Source organism: Phycodurus eques, chromosome 4 (genome assembly GCF_024500275.1).
Source record: "Phycodurus eques isolate BA_2022a chromosome 4, UOR_Pequ_1.1, whole genome shotgun sequence".
Classification (NCBI taxonomy): domain Eukaryota; kingdom Metazoa; phylum Chordata; class Actinopteri; order Syngnathiformes; family Syngnathidae; genus Phycodurus; species Phycodurus eques.
In genome coordinates, this window is record NC_084528.1 from 6565376 (window position 1) to 6591941 (window position 26566).

Here is a 26566-nt window from a genome sequence, read left to right on the forward strand (position 1 = left end):
CGTGCCAAACGTGTCTCTGTGCCATTTTAATTACAGCCAAGACAATCTTTATGATGGCATTCAGTAAAAACACCGATCTGCAAAAAAGGTGATACGTAGAAACACCATCCAGCTTTGTTATCAGTAATAAACAGACACTTAATTGAATAATTTGACCTAAAAGGCTGATGCAGGGAAATGGCCTGTTGATATATTAAATTACAGTACAGTATTTGGAATATTAAATACAGTTTAGTGTTTTGCATGACAACAGCAAAACACAGTGGATTTAACTGGTTACCCGCCAGCTGGGCTATAGGGTGAGTTTTTGCAGTACTGATAAGCCTTTGGTAGCCCACCAGCACACAGATGTGTGTGTTAATTTTTGCCAGAGGAACATTGGGTAAAGACGATGTGCGTGCCTGTTTGTATGTCCGCGGAGGAGGGGGAAGAGAGCCAACTCTGCCATCGTCCTCATGGAAACAGCCGCCCGTGTTCCCCTGCCGCAAACATTCACACACACCTATGAACACACACATGCAAAGAGTTTTTCCACATAGCCTTAGAGACAATAGCACACGATTCCTTCTTGTTAAGGGACAGACGTCACAGGACGACGTCTCAGATGCCACACTGCAGCCGGTTTGCACAGAGCTCTTAAAAAAGATCAAAATCCTTATTATTCGTCTTCTCTCGCTCTCCTGCTCACTGTCCGTTCACAGTTCAACACCGGTTTGACGACTAGCAATTTTGCAGAGGAGACCTTTTGCTGCTTTTTCAGCAGTTATCAATCCGAACAGACACGCAATCCGGGTCCAATGTCACTTCTCCTCATTATGTTAATGGTTAATACATGCAAATGAAAACATTCTAGCAATTTGATTTCTTTGAAGATCGTTTGGCATATTGTCTTAGTGATAATGATGGTACACTTTTCTCCACAGCTTCCATTTATGCACGGCTAGTTTGTTTATTTTTATCAGCTCCGAGTTCATTTCTAGGGCTACCGGTATGTGTTTTTCACCTTCCCCTTAAGATTTAACTAATTACAATTCAGGTACTATAAGCAGATTTTTCACGCTATTGGTGTTTTTCTTAATTAAGAAACAAATGAATTCTCCCCAGCAAAATAGATGGAACAGCGGGATAGGGTGCCAGAGGCCAGGTGCGGCGCTACTTAATTAGAAGTCACCCCATTGTCTGAGGTTTTTAATGAAGCTCCAATCTAAATGGATATCAAAAAAGCTTCTAGTGAAGAAGAAAAAAAAATGCGCAGAGGACAGCCATTTAAAATAATAAGGAAATAAAGATAATGAAAGACAAAAGACATGTACTGGCAGCCCCTGCTCCCACCTTCAGTTCAATGCAAGCGGTGCTCCCTTCACCTCTGGATGAGCCCTATTAAAGCAGCACGGTGCATCGCCTGCCCTACCTGCCTGAAGCCATGTCTAATGTTCTGCCAAACCAACGTGGAAACACCCTTTTCAACTTCTCATCAAAGTGGAAGTTTCATTACCCTGTGGATGCTTATCAACTAACTGAGGCAGCCGTTCACTTCCTGTCTCGACTGGAAAAACAGCTGAGGCGAGCGGAATCCATGTTTGTGATATCACTGTAATTTGTGATAGGCCGGTCGGTGTTTTGTTCTGGGAAGACTGACATAAACTTCCAATTAGCTGGAACAAATTGTCACCTCAGTGCAATATACACGCTAGAAATGGTGGTAGACAAACGGGGTCGGCCCTGTGAAGCCCAATCATCAGCCTGGCGAGTGAGGATGATAACATCGGGACTGCTTTGACTGAAAGAAAAACCCATAGTATGCTCATATGTGCTGCCAACCTCATCAGTCCTTCTTCAGGCAGCATGGCTTAGGAGCTCCCAAAGGATGGGCCAGTGTCCACCGATACAAGCCCAGCAACCATCTTGGCCAAGCCAAGTATCCCTGCGCCCAGGGGCTGTGCCATCAATGCCATGACTTGTGCCAGAGTGGACCCCCTCATCCCCCAACCCTCCCAGGAATCCATTTCAAAGGCTTTTTTTTATACATCAGGTATACGGTGTGATTTTTCTGTCACTTTCTAATGTGCTGTACAAAAGGCTGATGGAGGCTGACATTGAGTGATTTTAGATTGAAGAGATTAGGACCAAAATCACACAAAAATCAACCAACAATGCAATGTTTTTGCTTCGGATGGTAATCATACATAAATGGGAACATCATTAGTGAGGAGTGTCCAACTAGATATATAGAGTGTTTATCTAGATACAGTGAATTTGATTTGTAGAGCAGTACCTGACAACATATTTCATTGCATGTGCGAATCTGGACAAAACCTTTTAACTATCTTTATTACCCAGATGCATAATATTAAAGGAGAAATGGGAAAAAAATGTAATTTTTTATTTTTTTTTACATCTATCATCATTAATTACCATAATCCTCTGTCTGTTCACTCATGTGCTTTCCTCATTTACATCATTACTTGTTTATTTATATCTTTGAATGAGATTAGAGGGGGAGATTACTAAACACAGACACATGAATAGCGTTCAAAGACTGGAGGATAATGTAAGTCTTTTGGTGATTCCTCAGCTCCTTACAAATCTACCGATGGAGTATTAGAACAATACAAGTGGATGTGCTCCATATAGTATGACAACAATAATACAAAATCCTCAGGGAGTCAGCCCATGTAAACACCCCAGATCAACACGCACTTGCATGCAGTGTCCTCAAATGCAAGAGAAATTAGCTTAGATCTGATGGGGGCACAGGAAAGCAGCAGTTCAGAGAATTTTGAAGACCTAAATAGAGAGGGTTAAGTATCTGTACAAAGTGTTAAACAGTCCTCACTGTTTCTGGAAGCACTTTTGGGGAACATCAGCCATGAGTTAAAAAGAAACACTGTATCCTGATTATATGACGCAAAAGTGTGGATACAAATATGATGTTCACTCATCCAGATGATAGAAACAGTAGGTAGGTAGGTATGTTTGATTTGGTTTGGTTTGAAGTTTCACTGCTGATTTAGTTTTATCATGGAATACAGTTGTTCTTCATGAATACAAGCTAACATTGTTTATGATTTAAAAAAAATCTTGCTTCAGATTACATTTGCATTGAACTGCCATGAAATTATTATCTGTTGATTGTCTTTACTGTTATGGCCTATAAAATTTTAATTACAAATAACTTTGAAAATAGGACTTCAAGCAAGGCTGTTGCAGCATGACAGACATTTACCCATATGAAACAAAGGCGGCATACAAATGCTGAATTTGAATTTTTTTCCCATGTCTTTACAGTTATTAATCGAGTTATATGAAAATGACCCACTTTTTTTTCTTTCTTTTTCTCTGAACTGTTTAGCCTGCAGAGAGCAATGTGAGAAGAATTACCAAGAGTTCTTTAGGTGCATTCTCTTTTCTGTAAAGCAATGATGGTACTGCTGAGCTGGTGGCTGGCATCTGAATGTTGTTTGAAGTCAGCACAAGTTGACAATATTTGCTTTGCACCAATTCCCGCCCACTGCGTCTAACTGCTGCGTTTGAAAGTGCAACCTGTGTGGCGCCTCTATCAGCACACTGCCTTGAAGAAATGGTTCAAATTTGTCGTTTGGTTTGTCGTACATTGACAATGAGGTTGTTGCAAGTGAAGGTTTTTGCAGTCATGGTTGGATGGGGTAAATGTGATGGACAGCTGGTGGAGAGAGTGGCCAAGCATGATTGAGGTTGCAGTAAACCAGATTTGGCCATGAGCAAATGCCGAATACCCTCAATTCAGAACTGCTGGGGTGCGATCTCTTGAAAGTACCAAACTGGGCCAGTTTCAGGCAACACCCTGACTGGTAGTCGGACAGGACAAGTGAGGCAATGACGAAGAGAGACAGAAGATTTAACAAATCACAAGCACCTCTACAATTCAAATTCGTTCAAATCTCATTGCTCTTGTTAAAATAAAAAATAAAAATCTACATACAGGAATAAAATGAATTGCATAAAATGTCTTCTTGATGAATACATTTCAGAATTCCTGATGTAAAAAGTGAAATGATCAGAATTGTCATTTCATTAATATTATGGAATCAACTTCTATAGGGTACTCAATGAAAAAAAAGTCAACTTAGATTATCGCAGTACATAGCAAGATTTTTCTTAGTTCATTCACTTTTTCACATGTACTATGTATAAATCATTGTATACCATTAAATACATGGAGCAGCATATATAGCATACTAACTTATTACGTTTTTATTACTGCCATTATCTTTCTCCACTGATTGGCGAGGAGAAATCACACTGTCCGCTGCGTACAATTACAACAAAAATGTAATTCATTGATTCATTTGAATCAAAACATGGAATGACAGATGCACCACCACATTTACAACATACTACATTTTTCTTTCCTCATCTTTTTTCCATTTGACATGTAAAGTGCTATTTCAAATGGTATCATCCAGGAAATGTACTGTATATGAAAGGTTCTTTTCCGAAGTAGTAGCGTGTTTTGAGGGAAGGCTGAGAGGGGGCTGCTGAGACCCCAGCGTTATCAGCACCAGATGCAGGTTGACTTCAGACTTCTAATGGAAGGTAAAGAAAGAGAGGGAGGAAATTAATGAGCGCTATAAAGCCAGCAGGATAAATAATTAGCCAACCGCTCCTTAGATCCGTCTCTTCATTTGCAGCGGCAAATAAATCCTCCTTGCAAGTTTATTCGTCAAAAATACACACACATTTCTTTTGCACGTGTGTTTATTATTTTTCTATTGCTATTTCTGTGTTCTTCCTTCTTCATTTATCATATAACCTACTGGATGTCTGGATGACAGGCTAGAAAGAGGTACCACCATATATATATATATATATATATATATATATATATATATATATATATGTATATGTATGTATATATATATATATATATATATATATATATATAATATATATATATATATATATGGCTGAAATAAGTATTGAACACGTCACCATTTTGATCACTACATATATTTCCAAAGGTGCTATTGACATGAACATTTCACCAGATGTTGGGAACAACCCAAGTAAACCATACATACAAAGAAAGTAGAACAAATAAGCTCAGAAATTAATAAATTATTTGCAACAAAAAAAACACCAACTGGAATTTATTTAATACTTTGTATAAAAGCCTTTGTTGGCAATGACAGGTTCAAAGACGCCTCCTGTATGGAGAAACTAGTCGCATGCATTGCTCTGGTGTGATTTTACCCCATTCCTCCACACAAGCAGTCTTCAGATGTTGAAGGTTCCATGGGTTTATTTTATGGACATTGAGTTTCAGTTCTTTCCATAGATTTCCGATTGGATTCAAGTCAGGTGATTGGCTGGGCCATTCTCGTAGCTTTATTTTTTTTTTTTCTTTGAAACCAATTGAGAGTTTCCTTGGCAGTATGTTTTGGATCATTATCCTGATGAAAAGCCCACCTTTGTTTAATTTTCATCATCCTCATAGATGGCAGGAGATTTTTGTCAAGAATCTATCAGTAGATTAGCCCATTCATCCTTAGCCCATTCATCCTTCAATTATGTGACGTTTACCAGTACCATTTCCTGAAAAGCAGCCCATCACGATCATGCTCCCACCTCTAAACTTCACTGTCGGTATGGTGTTTTTAGGGTGATGTGCAGTGCCATTTCTCCTCCAAACGTGGTGCGCATTATGCCATCCAAAGTGTTACATTTTGCTCTCATCAGACCATATTCTCCCAGTATTTAACTGGTTTGTCCAAATGTTGTTCAGCAAACTTTAAATGAGCTTTGACATGCTTTTTTTCCATCAATGGGGTCTTGCGTGATGAGCGTGTATCCAGGCCATGGCGGCGGAGTGCATTACTCACTGTTTTCCTTGTGGCAATAGTACCTGCTAATTCCAGATCTTTTTGAAGCTCACCACAGGTGGTCCTTGGCTCTTGGACAACTCTTCTGATTATTCTTTGCACTCCTCTCTCAGAAATCTTGTGAGGAGCACCTGATCAAGGAAATTCTATGGTGGTATGGTTGGCTTTCCACTAGCGTATTATGGCCCCAACCGTGCTCACTGGAATGTTTATAAGTTTAGATATGCGCCTGTAACTAATGCCATCGTTATGTTTTGCAACAATTCGTTTGCGATGGACTTGAGACAGCTCTCTGATCTTACCCATCATGAGATGTGTCTTGACTTAAGGCCTCTTTATACTCCCTACTTATACAACACCCGCATTGCATCACGTGACAAACGAATTGCCGCGGAGATCATCTCTCGTGATTGGTCCGTTTTAGTCACATGATGTGATGCCGTAGTCAGCGTGCCCTTTGGTTCCACATAGCACCTACGCCACCTCCGTCTCGATCAATTTTGCAGCATAATTAAGCGTATCATCTGGTCATTTAGGTCCATTTGTTCTAGCAGACTCGCCATTGTTGTTGCTTTGTTCCTTGTCACGGAAAGAAAAAGAAAAATGGCCACAAAATGCAGAGGAAACTCCACCCTGTGGCGTCCTAGCCAATACCAGCTGTAGCGACACCCCCGACTTGGAGGAGAACTGCAATACATTTTCAAAACTGCACGCATGGGTTGTGCTCAAGTATAAAGGCAAACTCCGTGCGGGATAGCCGCAGTGATGTCAGCGCGGTCGCCGTCCGCGCGAGAATAAAGAAGCCTTTACACCTTGGCAATGAGACCTTTTTGTAGGCCGTCAATTAGGACTGAACCAGCTAATATTCATTTGCAAGTGGCTGGATTGCTGTTTGATTGTTGATAGATTTTAGATGTTGTCTTGGCTTTCCATGCCTTTTTGCACCTCCCTTTCTTCATGTGTTCAATACTTTTTCCCTGTGTAAATTCACATTATTATACACAACTTAATTTTTGATCTTATTTGTTCTACTTTCTTTGTTTGGATGGATAACTTGGTTTGTTCCCAACATCTGGTGAAAATTTAATGTCAATCGCACCTTTGGAAATATATTTAGTGAGAAAAATGGTGACGCGTTAAATACTTATTTCAGCCGCTGTGTGTGTGCGTGTGTGTGCTTGTATGTGTGAAAAAAACATCCATCCATCCATTTTCTTTACCGCTTATCCTCACTAGGGTCGCAGGCGTCCTGGAGCCTATCCCAGCTACCTTCGGGCGGGAGGCGGGGTACACCCTGAACCGGTCGCCAGCCAATTGCAGGGCACATAGAAACAAACAACCATTCGCACACACATTCAAACCTACGAGCAATTTAGAGTCTTCAATCAACCTACCACGCATGTTTCTGGGATGTGGGAGGAAACCGGAGTGCCCGGAGAAAACCCACGCAGGCACGGGGAGAACATGCAAACTCCACGCAGGCGGGGCTGGGATTTGAACCTGGTCCCCAGAACTGCGAGGCAACATACACACACACACACACACACACACACACACACACATATATATATATATATATATATATATATATATATATATATATATATATATATATGTAGAAAGAGAGAGAGAGAGAGAGAGAGAGAGCGACAGACAGACACACACACACGCACACACTCCTCCCACATCCCAAAAACAGGCATGGTAGGTTAACTGAAGACTCTAAACTGTGTGAATGTGAGTGTGAATGGTTGTTTGTTTATACAGTGGGTACGGAAAGTATTCAGACACCCTTAAATGTTTCACTCTTTTTTTATATTGCAGCCATTTGCCAAAATCATTTAAGTTCATTTTTTTTCTGCATTAATGTACACACAGCACCCCATATTGACGAAAACCTTCTCCAGAATGCTCAGGACCTCAGATTGGGCTGAAGGTTCAACTTCAAAAAAGACAATGACCCTAAGCACACAGCTAAAATACCAAAGGAGTGGCTTCAGAACAACTCTGTGACTGTTTTTGAATGGCCCAGCCAGAGCCCTGACTTAAACCCAATTGAGCATGTCTGGAAAGACCTGAAAATGGCTGCCCACCAACGTTCACCATCCAACCTGACAGAACTGGAGAGGATCTGCAAGGAGGAATGGCAGACGATCCCCAAATCCAGGTGTGAAAAACATGTTTCGTCATTCCCAAAAAGACTCATGGCTGTATTAGCTCAAAAGGGTGCTTCTACTAAATAATGTGCAAAGGGTCTGAATACTTATGGCTGTGTGATATTTCAGTTTTTCTTTTTTAATAAATCGGCAAAAATTTCAACAATAATTTTGTGCTATATGTGCTGTGTGTACATTAATGAGGAAAAATAATTACTTAAATGATTTTAACAAATGGCTGCAATATAACAAAGAGTGAAACATTTAAGGTGGTCTGAAAACTTTCCGTAGCCACTGCGATTGGCTAGACCCGGACTCTCGCCCAAAGTCAGCTGGGATTGGCTCCAGCATGCCCGCAACCTTAGTGAGGAGAAGCGGTGTGGAAAACGGATGGACATTACAACACATTTTCCATTAAAATTAATGGAAATGCAATTAATCCATTCCAGTCCCCCAAAAGACGTCACCATTTTTTAAAACATTTTTTCAAAAAGACAAGTAGCAGTATATTGTAAAATATAGTCATAAACGATAGTAGTAGAGAATGTAAAGGAATTAACTGTTTTCATGAAGCGTAATCTACGGTGGCTGACAGAGGCACTGCAAACGGCCATATGCTGCATAGCAGGAATGACGCAAGACGAAAAACACCCAAGCTCATAAAACAACTGCAAAAGAAAAACACTGCAAGATAAAAAATACTGCAATCACAAAAAAAAACAGCAAAAGAAAAATGCTGCAAGATAAAAATGCTGCAATCACAGAAAACAACTGCAAAAGAAAAATTCTGCTAGATAAAAATGCTTCAATCACAAAATCAACAGCAAAAGAAAAATGCTGGAAGGTAAAAAATCCTGCAATGACAAACAAAAAAAGCAAAAGAAAAATGCTGTAAGATGAAAATGCTGCAATCATAAAAACAACAGTAGTAGAAAAATGCTGCAAGATAAAAATGCTGCAATGACAAAAACAACAACAAAAGAAAAATGCTGCAAGTTAAAAATGCTGCCATCACAAAAGAAAACAACAGCAAAAAAATGCTGCCTGTTAGAAATGCTGCAATCACAGAAAACAACGGCAAAAGAAAAATGCTGCAAACACAACAAAACACACATCCCAAGACCACTGCACAGGACTGGGCCGTCCCAGAGGTCGTGTCCCCTACTGGCCTGGCAAACTTCCGTTGTGCACCGTGAACGTGCAGCATTTCTCTCTTGCAGTTGTTTTGGGATTTGTGTGGGTTTTTTTGGTTTGTGTGTGTGTGTGTGTGTGTGTGTGTGTGTGTTTGCAGCATTTTTGCTTTGCAGTTGCTTTCTGTGATTACAGCATTAAAAACAACAACATTATCTTGCAGTATTTTTCTTTTGCTGTTGTTTTTTTGTGATTGCAGCATTTTTCTTTGCTGTTGTTTTCTGTTATTGCAGCATTTTTAAATTGGAGCATTTTTCTTTTGCTGTTGTTTTATGCGATTGTGTGTTTTTTTTTTTTGGGGTCATTCCTGCATTTGCGGCATATGGCCGTTTGCAGCGGATTGGTTTTTGTCAGCCACAGTAGTAATTAAGCCAAAAGTCTCTCACACACACACACACACACTCAGGTTTCATTTGCGTGCCTGTACTTTTAAACGTGGCGTCTCGCCTTCTCTCGCTCTCACTCTCACCCCAAACTTGCTCAACCCCACCCCCCGGCCCTCTTTGCTCCTCTTGACCAGGAAGTGTCTGTGTCTTGTCAGCAGTCTTAAAACGTTGGTTTTATTTGTCTTTTAATAAACAAACAAAGAAACTATCAATCATCATCACGGTATAGTGTACAAACACACAGTAACAATATTTGAATTCCACATGACATTCCATTCTTCTTTAATCATGTTATGCGTGTCGATCGATCTGCTTTCGGGTGAATCCTTCACATCAAAGGCTCGCGTATATCCGTAACTTCTCCGGCAATCTCGTCCACAGTAAATGTATGTTATGTCTATGGCTCCACACACTGTAGTGTAGGACCTTTACAGACAGTATACCGTAAATGAACCTCTGTTACATTTAAGCCCTTGTTAATAAATGAGTTCACACAGAAAAATCTGTGACCCATCCGAATGGGTTACTCTCCACGTTTGCACGAAGCTCCAATGGCAGCAGCAAGGAAGAGGAAGAACATTTGCAGTAATGGTGTAAACTATCCACAAGCTGTGGATACACACAAGCTATGTGTTAAATTAAAAAGTCAATTAATTGTGTGGCTCTTCTAGGCTCTTCTAGGCTGTTCAGTAGCAGTGGAATGAGTTATTTCACGGGGTTACATGACACTCAAATCAAAATATCCTCCATTTTACAATGCTCTGAGGGTATTCCAGCAAGCAACTGATGTGAAAACTTGGAGTTGACCCTGAGATGAAGAAAACCTGATCAAGCCAAAATATTTCCACAGGATTGCAAGTTATTGATGTGAAATCTGAACTCATATTTTATATTTTGTCAAATTATGATAGAATGCTTCTTGGACTGGGACCAGTCCAATACAGGGATGGGCATTCATTATTTAATCTGGCCCGCCAAGCATTGACATGATCCACAAATATTTGTTGATATTTGATGATTTTCTTAAAATACGTTAATCAAATTAATTGTTTAAATTTATTTAAGTTTTATTCATTGCTCATTAAATAATTGCCTGGTTGGTTGAATATTAATACAATTAAATACACATATGTTTAACAATGTTTTCTTTATGTTAATAAATAATTGTTCAATTATTTCTAATTTTATCTTAAATATTTGGATAAGAATTAATATTATTTTGTAAAATACATTATTTTACATTTGTATTCATTCTCATTTCCTTTGAATTAATTTATCCAATTAAAAAATAGTTTATTGATTAATTGTAAATAAAATAAAACATTATGAAACATCCATCCATCCATCCATTTTCTAAGCCGCTTTTCCTCACTAGGGTCGCGGGGTTGCTGGAGCCTATCCCAGCTGTCATCGGGCAGCAGGCGGGGTACACCCTGAACTGGTTGCCAGCCAATCGCAGGGCACATCGAAACAAACAACCATTCGCACTCACAGTCATGCCTACGGGCAATTTAGAGTCTCCAATTAATGCATGTTTTTGGGATGTGGGAGGAAACCGGAGTGCCCGGAGAAAACCCACGCAGGCACGGGGAGAACATGCAAACTCCACAAAGGCGGGGCCGGGGATTGAACCCCGGTCCTCAGAACTGTGAGGCTGACGCTCTAACCAGTCGTCCACCGTGCCGCCCCATTGTGAAACAATAAATTATAATTTTATTAATAGAATAAACAATTTGTGATCCACATGATCTATTTCTTTTTACGTCATCTACAAATGATCCGTCATTTTGAAAAAGTAGTCGTTCTTGAGCACAAAATGTTTGCCAACTTTCCTCACACTTTTTAGATGTCATGTTAGACCCCAAATGTGATTTGGACGGGACACATATTTATATATTTGGGGCCACATATAAAATCTCGTTCATCTCGTTACACAAACTCATGCAGGCATGAAATGATGGTTGTCCCTTTCTTTGTAGAATTTGATGTGTGTACACAACAGCAGCTTTGGCAAAATTTATTTTTTTTCATTTTCATTTAATTATTGATGTATTGCATGTTCTCCCAAGTTCCATTCAAGTGAAGCGTAGAATGTTTTGGTCAAACATTTCAAATGACACCGTATTTACACGTCAATGACCCAAACTTGACTGGAAGAACTTATTCCAGTTAAACTGTGTTTCAAGCTCTAAAATAACTATGAGCACTGTGGGGGTCATGGGCCTGGTCGGTCCAGATAAAGGAAATCCTGATGAAATGAACCATGAGGAAGCAGTGCTGCTCTCAAATGATGGAAGAAATCCAGGAGAGGTGAGATTGTTGCAGTGTGGTATTGACCTGAGAGACCCACCTTACCGTTTGATGCCACAGACGTTTGATTCGACTCATACCTACAGTGTATATATATATATTTGTTAGGAATAAAACAAATTGTGGCAGCCTGGTGAGTGACTGGTGAACCATGACTGCCTCACAGTTTGTGGTTCAAATGTCGGCCTTGCTGTTTGGAGTTTGCCTGTTCTCACTGTGTTCTCCGGGTACATTCCACATTCGAAAATCATGCATGTTAAGTTAATTGAAGACTCAGTCCTACTAAAAATACGGGTTTATCGCAACAGTCCGCTCTGATACAGATACAGTCGTAACTCCCTAACAGGTCCGCGGTGCAAAGAAGGTTGGGGAACACTGCTTTAAGCAAGAGATATTTGGACACAAACGGTGAAGCAACACATGTAGATGGAACAATACTGTAACAATAATCACAGGCCCATATTCTTTATCGTCTGCAAAGAATGGCTAATATTACTGCTGAGGAGTTGTGACGTCTCCTCTGTGTCCATGTATATCCATATGTCTGTAACACACCAGAAGCAGCAGCACAATGTCCATTTAATTTAAGCAAAAAGTGTGACAAGAACTATTCCATTTTTAGGTAAAATCTATGTTTTTATAAAGTATAATATTACGGAGTGCTATTTTTCTTCTTAAAAACATATTACAAAACTATTTGTTGTTTTGTGGGGGTGTCTGGAACACCCATCCATTTTCCGAGCCGCTTATCCTCACAACGGTTGCGAGAGTGCTGGGGCCTATCCCAGCTATCTTCGGGCAGGAGGCGGGGTACACCCTGAACTAGTTGCCAGCCAATCGCAGGGCACATACAAACAAACAACCATTCGCACTCACATTCACACCAACAGGCAATTTAGAGTCTTCAATTAACCTACACCGCTGAAATCTAGAACGCTTATTTCGTCCATGTAGCAAACCTTCCAGAATAGAGAAATGGAATGTGCATTCATTTCAATGGGTAAAGATGATTTCAGATATGAGTTTTGAGTTACGAGGGTGGTCAGAGAGCCAATTAAACTCATATCTCAAGGCAAATTGTGAAATCAACTGGAAGAGCTGTAAAATTTTACATTTTAAATGGGGGTATTGGTTTTCAATACAGCATTTAAAAATTACTGGAACTACTCATTTAATAAATAAATGATGAAAAGATACAGAGGCCGCCCCCCAAAAACTCTAGGCAGATATAACGTAAGTACAGTAATGATGTCGTAATTTCATGCAAAAATTTGAGGTCCATGTTCCATTGTACAGGTGTAAAGGAAAACAATCATAAACATGTATCACTACTTAATGTGACTAAACGGGTGGCACGGGTGGGCGACTGGTTAGGACCTCTGCCTCACAGTTCAAATCCGGCCTCGCCTCAGTGGAGTTTGCATGTTCTCCCTGTGCCTGTGTGGATTTTCTCCGGGTACTCCGGTTTCCTCCCCCATCCCAAAAAAAACCACACATGGTAGGTTAACTAAAGACTCAAAATTGCCCGTAGGTGTGAATGTGAGTGAAAATGGTTGTTTATATGTGCCCTGCGATTGGCCGGCGACCAGTTCAGGGTCTACAGCACGCCCGCGACCCTAGTGAGGATAAGCGGTACAGAAAATGAATGAATGAATGTGACTAAATGATGGATTAGCCTTTTATCTTGCTATGGTTTCATTTGCAGCATTCAGCTGAGTACACGAAATAACAACGGGGTCCTCTCTGACAGTGATATTTTAAATACTTGGGGTCAATGTTGACTGACAATAAAAAGGGCAGCTCTCATTATTCCTTGTTACATGACTGCAGCAGTGACACAAATCAGTATTTACCATTTCCACATCTGAGACATGCACTATATCGCCACCATTGAGCTGGTCAATATACATCACTCCTCCACCAAAGGATTATAGTGCTTATCTGAAATGATATTCAATAAGGTATGACCACGGAAATATGGAGTGGAGTGTTCCTGCTCAGATCTGGCTTGTGCTGAGAAAAAAAAAAAAAAAAAAAACACTTTATTGGAGTTAAGATCCAAGTAAAGATTACTTGTAGAAAAAGCAGTTAGATGTCTGTTCTACTGCAACATTCTCCACTTTATTCTAGGCTTCTTGGGGAGCAGACCACAGTGTCTTGTTTGCCAGAAGCCATGGGGGTGTAATAGGATGCCTTTATGAAATATACTGAGATTCTACAGTAGCTTCAACAGTTCAGTGGACACTGTATGTTTGCTTGGCCTGTGTGTGGACGGAACAAAACTAACCAATATGACTTCCTTAAATGCCCCACAATCCAAAATGCCTGTGAAGCACTGCTGGCCCAAATGTGATGCTTTACACCATGGGTGTCAAACTCAAGGCCTGGGGACCAGATGCGGACCGTCACATCGTTTATGTGGCCCGTGAAAGCAAATCATGCTCGTCAACTTCTGTGATTTTTGCTCAAATCTGTACCCAAATTCCAAATCGTCATAATAATAAACAATAATGTTAAGATATTGCATTTTTTCTGTTCCCAAACCCTTCTTCTACAGTAACTTAAACAATACTTGAATAAACTATAATCCTTGCCTTCTGATTTCAAAACGAGTTATCCGTCAATTTGTTGTGTAATGGTAATAATATGATTTGGTGATTAAACATTTCATTGTTCTAACAGCCCTCTGAGGGAAATCATAACTACAATGTGGCCAGAGACAAAAATGAGTTTGACACCCCTGCTTTACACCAACATTATCACTGAGGTGCACAGAATGATACTCCTCAGTCATTTGTGTGGCCTAATTAGCTGCTGCAACTTCCTCAGTGCTGCGCTATCCATTTAGAGCGCCGAGCAAAATGACCAACATTAACCATGTGCATGATAAATTTACTGTATCTCCACTGCTTCCAGAATCAAAGAATGGTGGTATCATGAAATGTAAATACACAGTCACCTACAGTGAACCCTACGTGTTCTAACTAAAGTGGTTGAGTAAGACAGTAAGTAGCTCAGTGGAATCAGAAGTGCCTCCACAACATTTTGTGAAAATCACCAGTGTAGTATTTCCGTAGTCCGCTAACTACGGAACAGACAAATAAAACAATACTGCTCGCCTTTGAGTATTCATGCTTTACAGTCCTTTCACTGCACACGCACGCACGCACGCACGCAAGCACACACACACACACACACACACACACACACACACACGCACCCCTAACCCTGCTGTGCACAGTATAGCTCTTCTTGTCAGGCATTCGATAAAGCCTTCAGTGAGTGTGGTTAGAGTACTTGGACTGATGAGAAGTGTGGGGTCTGTCAGGGCTGTCACACACACTGTAAGTACATGCTAATTAACTGATGTATGCAGGACCTCATCCATGTTGGAGGGGTATCAAAAAGCAATCAACGCCCCATCCGTGATGAGCCACAGAGATCCACATTGTCTATGGAAAGATGATGTGTCGCTGGACCCGGACTCAGCTTTCCAAGCTACCATAATACAGCGCAATCACACGACATTACGCATTAATGCTGACCCCAAAGCCACAAAGGATAGAAAAAAAGCAGAGGAAATGTTGAGTTCATCATTTCAAAGTCATCTGATGATTTTGACAGTTGCTCTTCTGAAAAGGGCTACAGTAAAGTGGCAGGAGTAGGAGAATTGGCCTGTGGGTGCTACACAATAAATAATAAAAATAATATTAATGCCTAAGAGAAGAATGCTTTAGTTGTCTTAGACAAATTCAATCTGGCTCTGTATTGTGTCATCACACCGCGTTCCATCATGGACGAATCTGCGATGCTAGGAGCTTGTGGAGTATGAACTGTAACAAGGCTTTATAGCGACATTAAAATGCAAGAAAGGGAAGGCTATTTACATCGGAAAAATACACCATGATCCAAGAGACCCATATTTGGTAAAAATATTTGAATGGATTGGATTCGTACAAAATGCCAAATATAGAGTGGAGCATTGATCTCGACATTCTGCGTCTGTTGTGTACACATTTATTTATTTATTCATTTAGCTTCGAACATCTGTTTGAAAAGTCTAGTTGACCTATGTGTGGAAACCTGCCCAGCCTTATCATCAATCAATCAATGAACATTATTCATTATAACATTATTATTACACAAAGTAGGGAAAGACGTCCGTCGTACACAACAGGGGCAGTAGGTCCAGATCACCGGATGCACTCGGCTTTTCATACGGACCCAATCAATTTATAATGTTTTTTTTTTGTTTGTTTTTACAGATATCGGTCTCTGGCTTCATGGTCTAATTTTTCCATGTAAATCCCCTTCCCTTTCTTGCATTTTAACATGTCTTTCACTACAAAGCCATGTTTACGTTCACAATAACTATTTGGCTAGCGCTGAACGTGGCCGCCACACCTCATGACGGAGCGCGGGTCCAAAAGTGTTCCTTAGGACTGTACAGTGGACATTAGTAATCAGCAAGGATAAGATGACAATTGGTTGGTCAGGATTTTGGAAAACAAATAATTTTAAGACGGCAGCGCACATGCAAACAAAAAGCATCAGCAGATATTGAGAAATCAGTATAAAATAATGAAGAAAAAAAACTGAAACATCTTAAGCACACACACTAGCATTTAGCTTCCCTGTCATAATCTAATTTGACCTAAGGCCATACAGCCAATTCATTTCAGTAAAGACCATAGGTGTTTTAGCTGCAGGCTCCAGTGGAGAGAGGCATGTCACACAAAGACCATCAGTTAGCAACCTACCAAAAGGGACTCTGTATTACTATCTTATCTTCAAAGGACTGGGCAGGGGCTCAGGGGAGCTGTGCCACCACCTCGCATCGACACACACACACACACAGGGGGGGGGTGTTGGACCTGCTCGCAGGAACCAGAGATCTCTCGGCCAGCGCCCAGGCCTGGACCCGCCTCCAACTCGCCCGCGGAGAACAGGCAAGGTTCCTGCACACGCGGCACAACATCAGTGAGCTCATCGCCCTCCCTCCCCTTCTTCATCTCTCGCTTTCCCTCCCACCTTCTCCTCTGCAACCCCCCTTTACCGACTGGCTGCCCATTTGCTTCCTGGCTGCAGCTTGGTGGAGGGGATGGGATCTGAACTCAACTTAGACACAGAGTTTCCAGATTTCACAGATGGCAGTGAGAGGCTTTGCATGGAGGTGAGGAAACAGCGAGAGAAGAGGAGACAGAAAGAAAAAAGGGAGCGAGAGGAAGCCGCAATACCGGCGCCGAAGCGAGGCCGATTTCACACCGTGGCAGAGTGCACTAAAGCAGGCCGCCGTTAATCCACTCACTGAGGGAAAGGCCTGGAGCGATTCCACCGCCCAACCGCCATCTCCATCCACAAAGCCATAAATGGTGCATTATACAACCGGGCTTCAGAGACACTGTTGATATGCTGATAGGTGATGGACAAAGACCAAAGCAGCCACAGGAGCCAAGCCGCATACGCAACTGAAGGCTTTAGCGCTGGACAGAAGAGCCCACACGTATTCAAGCGTGATCTCTGTACCTGCTGAGGTGCAAACTGTGAGAGCACTTAAATCTGCCTTGCATATCAAGGTTAGCTCAGGATCGAGTCTGAGAACAGTGATGGATGTCAAACATACTAACACTAACACTTCTGCTCTCCAACAAAGCAACTTTTTTCCTCACCCCCGTCCCCACTGTGAATTCATATCTGTAAAGTTACCAAAAGTCTGAGAAGATGAGTCTTTGAACTTATGAAAGGCAATCATTATGAATGAAAGAAGACAGGAAATATATAAACATGAGGGAATTTAAATAAATTGCCACAAAGAAAATCCCAGAGAGTTCAGTGAATTGTGTAACGATAAGACAGCGACCAGGCTGAGCCACAAAATGAGATGTTTTACATGAAGCGAGCAGCGGTCTAGATTAGAGCGCCATCCTGTTTGGACATGAAGCCAATTGGGTTACTATCACATGTAGAGAAAATTTGAAAGATAAGTGAGAACTATGAGAATTGTTCTAATCCAACTGTAACAAAAAAGCTGAAGTATATTGGCTTTTCCCCAAAGAGGCACTGTATGATAAGCATCTCTGATGAAAGAAGTTCATTAGTTGTGCACAGTGTAATGTAACATGCTGTATTATGAGCCTAAGCCAACCTACAGCGAGGCAGTCTCTAAATGAAGCCTCGGGCATTTAGCGGACATCATTAGTTGAAAACATATAAGAGATAATTATGGTAATTACAAACCCATTTTATTCACCCTGAGTTTTTGACAAGAACATTGTCATATCAACCACTTCAAAAAAACAAAAGAGTTGTTGTCCCCTCACATAAATGATGTCCAGTTCCATTGGAATGGGAAGATTATGATTTGTATTGTTTGGCTAGTGGCTCTGAATGGAGGCTACATTTTGCACAATGTAAACTTGATTAAAACTAGATCCACATTTGTTGAATTTTACTTCCATTTGCACAGCCACTTCATTGCAAGTGAGACCTTGATGTTGAAAGCAGCTCCATACAAAGTTAATGAATGTGTCAGTTGTATCCATGGACCCTCTGTGAGGCCCACATTTTCTTTAAATATCAGGCACCACATGAAGCTCGACTTGAATGTTTTAAAATGATCTAAACAGTGACAAAAGACCAAATGTTGTATGGAACAGAGACACTGAGAGTAAAAGGGAAACAACGAATACTTGGGTGTTTATTTACAATATGCATCCAATCATCTTTTGTCACAATTCCATGTTGGTCTTCCTCCAAAACCACAGAACAACGCGCACTGCAGATTGTTTTTCCTACTTTGGCCTCTTTGCTCAACAAACACATAATATGGGGGTGCCGTCTTATCAGATTCTGCTTCCAATAACAGATCGCTTCAAGTCAACGCTGTTGTTTAAGTTACTCCATCCCCTGGGAACATTCAGTTCAAACAAGTCAAGAGACATCTGCCAGTCGACTGCAGCTGATGATGTCAACGGGTCTCTGTTGGTACCACATTCCTCCAACACTTTCAATCATTCCCTGTGTGATTACTGCAGTAGGATATTACTGTACAAACTATGACCATGTGTCCAGCTGCCACAAAGCTTGGCAACATATTACAGTTTGTCAAAGCCAGCTATTGCCAGGGAGAGACCGATACAGAGAGGAGAGAAGCCATTGACCTTTGTGTCCTTCATATTTGCCTAGCTTCCCCTCAACCCCAATCTTGAGAGTGAAATCTTCTGATCCCAAACTAACTGTCAACTAGCTTGAGATGGTGGCAAAGCCGGCGGACATCAATCAATCAGATTTTCTCCTCGTCGATCAGAGAAAGCTTTTTTCCCCCTGTTTTTCTCAAGCTTATCAAGTGACCCTGTTTCTGAAGCTTAAAAAAAATGATTATGGTCAAATGTATGTCTCAGAGAGTCACAGCCACTTCCTGGACTAAGCGCCATATGTGATGATTGTAGTTTTTCAAAATCTGCCACTTAATTCTGCTGTCATTCTGGAAATTGTGAGTTTGAGCCTGTTATCCTTGGTTTTCAGGAATGCATGAACCTCAGATAAAAATCCAATCTGATACCATTAAACAAAATGCCATTTTAGCTGGCTTACACTTGCTCGGTGTCAACAGTTTGCAGTAATTACTAGATAAGCATTCTCTCAAATGCACAAAGAAAATTGGCTAATTCTGAAATAATACTGACTGCTTTTCTCCCTGGATGTGTACTCACTTAGCCACTTAGCAAGGCCTGCCTTGAGATGCCTTGAGTAGCAGGAGATGTGCAGTTTGCATTGTTTCGCTTCTTTTGTCACACACACTGTTTGATCTGATACGCATAGTTCATAGAAAAAAAGAATCAATAGTCGTCATCCAGTTCTGATTATTAGGACTGCATTACGACTATTTACGTAGTAACACTTTCTGCTAATCACATGCAGAAAGATATGGCCTCTGATCACATGAGGTGTAAGCTGCGCAGTCAACAGCTTTAGTAGCTTTGAAATGGCGGAAATCAAAACAGAGCTTTTTTTGAAAGTATTAACGTGTTTTGAAGTTTGTTTTATATTTTAAGCATATTTGACATAAATTGTTTATCTGTTTACAAAGTCTTGTCATTAGTGATTTTCCACTGAACCCTTAAGATGCTCTGCGTTTTATGCCATTCGTCTGGCAGAAAATGCTGATGTACAAATTGAACTGAAAGGCTTGTTGCCTTAATCCTCTGTTGCCACCTATGCTTTAACTATCTTGAGAGCCTGGTGCATTTCATCCGATGTAAAGTTCTGCAATGCGCTCTCTCCCCACCTCCCCCCAAAAAAGAAAGAAAAAAAAAACCAAAACATTTCCAGTAATTCCTGCCAAGCTATAGATTTGGCCCCGACAGCTATTAGGGTGTTACTCTGTGATATGCAAGCTACTATCCTGCTTTGGAAATGGCGTTCGCTAAATTATCCCCTTCATGACGGTTTGGACATAAATGGATTTTCTATCGATTACAATATATTGTAATAATCCCTAATATTGAGTAATATGATTTCATACATATGCCAAAATTCAGTCAAAACAAGAATATCTGTGTAACATTGCTTTGATCGAATGAAATTAATTAAATAGAACTAATCAAAATGACCATATCGTAGAGGAAGACGGCCAAACAATGTCAGAAACATGCGCGCATTGCATGCAGAACTACAGTATAACTACTGTGGTGTGGCCCATGGAGAGGCGTGATGAAACATCCATATCCATAATACAGAACATCAAAACCATTGAGTGGCATAAAAACAACGGCGATACCCCTGAACCCCTTAATTGTGCACTGGCTTCATTCCTAATCCATATGCATCACCAAGGTGAAAGGAACATTGCTAGTTAAATGAAAGAAGAATTCATGATGTGTGGCAGCCTCTCCTACTCAGCCGAGCTATTTCCTCTCTTGGCTGGGCTAGAGAATGTTAAATGAGGCAATTGTGTCCCCGAGGCAAGAAGAGGATGAAAAAAAGCAGGCATTGCCCCTGCTCCAACCCTTAGGAACATTCTGCAGCATGATGAGGTACATCCAAGCACCCTCGCCTGCCGTTTTACATAAATAGCTCATATACTGGATTTCCATAGTCACGTATGTTTTGAGTATTTTGGAACGATTCCTTGCCCCAATGTTTAAAAAAACAACTACATCAGGAAGTTGTCAGATCCAGCTCGGGGTGGCAATGACATACAGGATAGTTTGATTAAGTAATAGCGATAGCTGCTACGGCAAAGTTTGTGTTATTTCTTTTAACGCTGACTGCAATTATAACGGTTTTCTATTTCTATATTTTCTATATTTCTACATTATCTATTTATCTCATGATGTAACATTGCTGCGATGATTTTTTTGTTTGTTTGTTTTTGTTTTTTTTTACTTTTGTCAATGTATGATATGATCCGTAACAGCAATCAGTAGACATAGTAGGGTGCTGAGTAGGACCTTTTAATCTTCTGTGGCTGTGTTTGCAGGAAACTGATCTCGCCTGCAGTCCCACACTGTCAGCTATACAGACACACTCCACAGTGACACCTCTGATAATCAAAGCTTTGTCTGGGTCTTAAAAGGACGTACTTGAACAACAGCAAGACCAGAGGCCCTCTTTGCTTGTAATGGCCTTTGGACGTCAATATTTAAATCTTACATCTCCGTTGTGATTACAATGTTGCTTTTCTCTCGCCCCCCCACCTCCTGTCCTGAAACAACAAGGTGGGGGTAAAAGAAAGCCTAAATCAATGATCTTTGAGTCTAGATTCCGAAGCAGTTTGCCACTCTCAGCAGCAAGATAAGATAAACTCTCTTTGACCTTAGAGATGAAGTTGCCATGACAATCAGGGAGTCCACTTCTTTATTGATATTTTCCTGATGTAACAACAAATGCAACTAGATCCCGTGCTTGATAATGGTGATTAATTATTAACAATATTGATCGCTACAAGCAAGAGACAAGGCTATTAACTTAAAGCAGTCTGAAAGTCATTGTTACCTGGGGGCTCAATAGGCATCCCTGATATAAAATCTGAATAAACAGAGAGCTACACAGTCAGGTCATTTTAAAAAAGAAAACACTCACACACACACAAAGTAACAATAAAAGCGTTAGAAGACATGATTTACAGACATTACAAATACCTGTGCATGTTATTTAAGATATATTTACAAAATTAATGTTTTTGTTTTTTTTATATGAAGATGGCAACAGTGCCTAAATAAATCCCACATAATGATAGCCTAGCCAAGCAGTCATTGGAATAATAACAGAAGAATCCAGGAAAGAGGAAGATAAAGCGGAAACTGTGTGAGGAAGTGACCCTGCACCTTGGTTGCAACCCTGCCCACATATCACATCGCTGTCTTGGCTTTGCGGGCTGCAGGGCCACCGAGGAAAACTTTAGGCACTGTCATTCTGTCGGCTTCCAAGCACAAGCCCATCCAACATGACACACAGCTCTTTAGAACAAAGAAAAGGACAGCTGCTGTCCATCTTTTCCCTATAGCTGCAGATGACAGCAGTTAGGATCAGTGCTTCAAGTGCGAAATGATTCTGCATTCATTTTTTTTTTAAACAATAAATAAAAATCTGACTTGTTATTTTGCTACAAAGGTAATGAAGCAATTGGGTAACCTACGGTATAAGACACGGAAACAACACATGTTGTTATTGTCAGGGAACAGATGTTAGCGTGAAAGTTGGCATTCAGCAACCATTTTGCTTCTGAATCAAATCAACACAAAAAAACACAGGAGACACAAAATGACTGCCACCTAATGAAAGACAGACCCTTAAACACACAGCAAGGCAAACACATGGACATTTTTGGATTTCCCACCCCTGAAACGTGACAGCCGCAGTTGCCAGTGTTTGTGGGCAAGGGTGAGAGGCGGCACGATACAACTCTTGCAGTCTACAGCAATCTCCGCAAGAACACTGCGATGTGAAAAATATGGACTCTCTTCAAGTTCCACAAAAATAAATACTTCAACACAGCTCACAGCTCAGATCCTTCTGCTAGAACACACGGGCACATGCTTGTCGCACTGTACAGTATATGTGCTAATGTATACATAAGCACATACACGCACACGAAACGTACACACAAACACGCACACAAACGCACACACAGAGGATGTTGGCAGACAATTCAGTAAACACTCCTCTTATCATTTACTACTGTAATCTACCTCTGATAAATGCCCCTCAAAGATAGAAATGTCACCTCATATGATAACATTTTCCTGGCGCTCCATAAGTGGCCATATGCAAAGGCTAGGCAGAAAAAATATATATCCTTGTTGTTTATTTTTGTTTCAAACTGCAGGGACTACATAGTGTCTCTTGAAATTAAGGTAATCAAGTATGTACAGTGCATGTAGTCAGTTAATAGCAATTTACAATAATATACAAACAACAACAAAGACCTCAAATTAATTTTTACTTTTAATATCGTTCGTCATCGACAAAATGAAGATGACCCTTTTTTCAACTTTTCCGTAGTGTATACGTATAAAAATGAACAGCAGTAACATGACTGTACACTGCAGAGGATCATCTTTTTGAATGGGAGATCACTATCACTGGACTAGATTAAGCATAATGACGGTATGACATAGTATTAAAGCCTGAAAAATGCGGGTGCTGTAATCACTACAGCTTGCCACTTCATTCGGATTGGATAATGTGAATTAAAAGGACAAGAAAAGAAGCGGCAAGAATTCTCAGGTGGTCCATATAAAGATGACAACAGTTATAAGGCTACAGGACTAAGTCAGTTTAATAAGCACGTTTGACATTAGATGTCTGAGCTTGGCCTCAGAGGGATGCTTCAATATGTTCCCATAAACACTAGCCGAGGCACACCCCCTACATCATCCAGATTCCCCTTTATGCTGTGAAACTTTGCAGGGCAATTTTACAGAAAAATTACTCCGAGCGGCCTGGTTTCAATTCAGCCTGTTCATATCTTTCCTTCCTATTAAGCATCAAAATGTTCTCCTCTCAGTACCAATAGCGGTATGGACACCACAGCTGTTGGAAGAAGGGAGGGAGCGATGGAGGAAAGGGTGGGGATGAGAAGAGAGGATACAGGGAACTTGGTGGCATTCACACATCATATTACAGCATGAGCTAATCGCAATCCGCAGAGCATCGCCGATATGTTCATCACTCCCGTCCAATTCAACCGACCTGCCTAACAATCTGGGCAATTTATTGGCATATTGGCACAGGGTGATAAGGCTAAAAACAACAGCAGCGAGCAGCTGGGCCAGGGAGATGAGCTGATAACATTGATATGTGCTCCCACACAAAACACCTCCACCACTATCTCCTTCTTCTATCAAACTCCTATTACAATAAAAGTGTATGGGTTTTCTCTTTCTTGGAAAAGGGGTGGGCGATCCAGAAAATGGGGCAAAAAAAAAAAAAACACATGTAACATTACACAGGGAAAAAAAACAAGAGGGAAAATACATAATTTATCACTGTATTATCGGGATGTCCAGGCAGCCTAATCAAGAGTACTGAGTGACTATTTTTTACCTTATCATCCAAAGTGGTGGAAACGGAGAAGGAATTATCAGGCAGCTGCAGATTGCTAGGCTGGAATTTTAATGGTCATAATCGGGTTTCTGATGGTATATCTTCCCTGCTTATCTTTCCCATTATCTGCCCTTATCTCCCCAGTCATCGGAGCAAATTAATGGTGCTCTTTCAGCATTGCCCTTTTATCACCGCTCAGAGAGCACCCAAGGGGAAAGAATAAGCAAAATATTAAAATACTGCATAAATCACAATTTTAGATAACAGTCCAATGTATGCAGGAGGGGATGGGGTGGCAGTGGTGGCGGTGGGGGCACTGCGCCCAACAACCTTTTTGTCCTTTAGAATGACTGTCTGCGCTGACTTTCTATGCAGTGCCTTTTCCCAAGAGTTCCCAGAGTGGGAGAGAGGATCTAGGCTCCTGGTGACCTTTCTGGTGGCAACTCGAGCTTGATTATACAGCCGCAGACGGACTGCACATTAACATGATCTTACACATGACATATTAATTCACGCACGGCCGGGTCACAATGATGAAACGGCAACACAAATGTTAGACTTCCTTCTTTTGACAACACTTGGATGCTGCGATTGGATTGGCTCAAAGAGGAGCAGATTCCCCCACGTCATACGCTGGCTGGTGTTATGGCTTTGCTATTTTCAGCTAACAGTAAAAAAAAAAAAAGAATAATAATTTTTATTAAAAAACAAAGAAATACATGCAAATGTTCCTTACTGTTACTTGACTTTTTCTTTTTTGATCTTATGGAATTGAGAGTGAAATTCCAAATTTTTGGAAGGCTCTGTATATTCAATGAATTATTTAAGTATAAGGAAAAAAGTTATGAATAAAAAGTTTGAATGGGAAATATAATATAAAATGTAGCAAATATTTTCTATATTGAATATGTATTCCAAGTGCTGACATATTATCAATTATGTTGAAATGTATATCATGGCCTAATATAAAAACAATATTAAATGTAAATAAGATAGGCAACCACAAATAGTTTGGAATTAAAAATGGCATAATGCCCTCTGAGGCTCAATTATCTGGTACAAAAGTAATCAAATGTGATTGAATTCCATGATACAGTATTTGTCCCGTTCAAAATAATATGCATAATACTGCTGACACACGCGCTACTTAAGTGTTGCTTTTTTTCCTTAGTCCCTCACTCAAAATGGTTTTAATTCATGAAGAAGCAAATGTTCAAGACAAATTATTTGCGGTGCAATTTTTATATTGTGACCTCGTCTTACAGTCTGTCAAACTCCTGCAGCAGTCAAGTGCTGAAAGAAACACCAACACTAAACATACTTATTAAACACGCACTGTCAGCTTGATTTGAGACTGAAGAATGTCAATATGTTTTTTGTGCCAGTATGTGGATCTGACTGTTGAAATTCCCTAATTTAGGTACGTCAACAAGACTAAATGTTTCATAAAAGTACTAAAATAATAAAATGAAAAGGAAAAAAAACATAGGTTCATGTCTTCGGACACATCATAAAAAAAGAATAAAAGAATAGTAATGAGGTAATCTACACTTAATGCGCTGCATTAAAATAACAGTTATAACAGTTAACAGTTATAGGGAAAAAATCTATTAAATGAACAATAAGCATTACATAAATTACTGGTGATAACAATGTTTTCAAATAGCATTCATTAAAAAAAATAACTTCAACTGTAAAACGTGTGTCAGGTACACACACCTGTCTGTATATGAGGGTCAGTGACTATAAAAATGCCTTAGAGCGTTTGTGTGTGCGTGTGTGCGTGTGTGTGTGGCGCGTGTGTCTGTGTGTGCGTGTGTCTGTGCGTGTGGCAATTAAAGCGTCTAATAGTACAATTTAACAACAACTGTATTATCCTACAGTATTTTGAAGGCTCTCGTTGGTAATGTTTTTGTTTGTTTGTTTGTTTGTTTGTTTGTTTTTCCCAGCGCATGCATATGACATTTCACACCGGCTCCCTAAATGAGGATGCACGCACTGAAGTGATGCACTTCGACAGTCCACACACACACAGACACACACACACACACTTGGGGATGGAAACTAAATGAAAGTAGGACCAGACCACCCAGAGTAAAAGGTCACTTCACAC

The 26566-nt window shown here is 40.4% G+C and overlaps 1 protein-coding gene across 1 annotated transcript in view; it reads right to left on the reverse strand.

Moving 5' to 3' along the window:
* Nucleotides 1-26566, reverse strand: part of zfpm2a (zinc finger protein, FOG family member 2a) — a 141496-nt gene that overhangs the window by 114584 nt on the left and 346 nt on the right. The window lies entirely within an intron of this gene.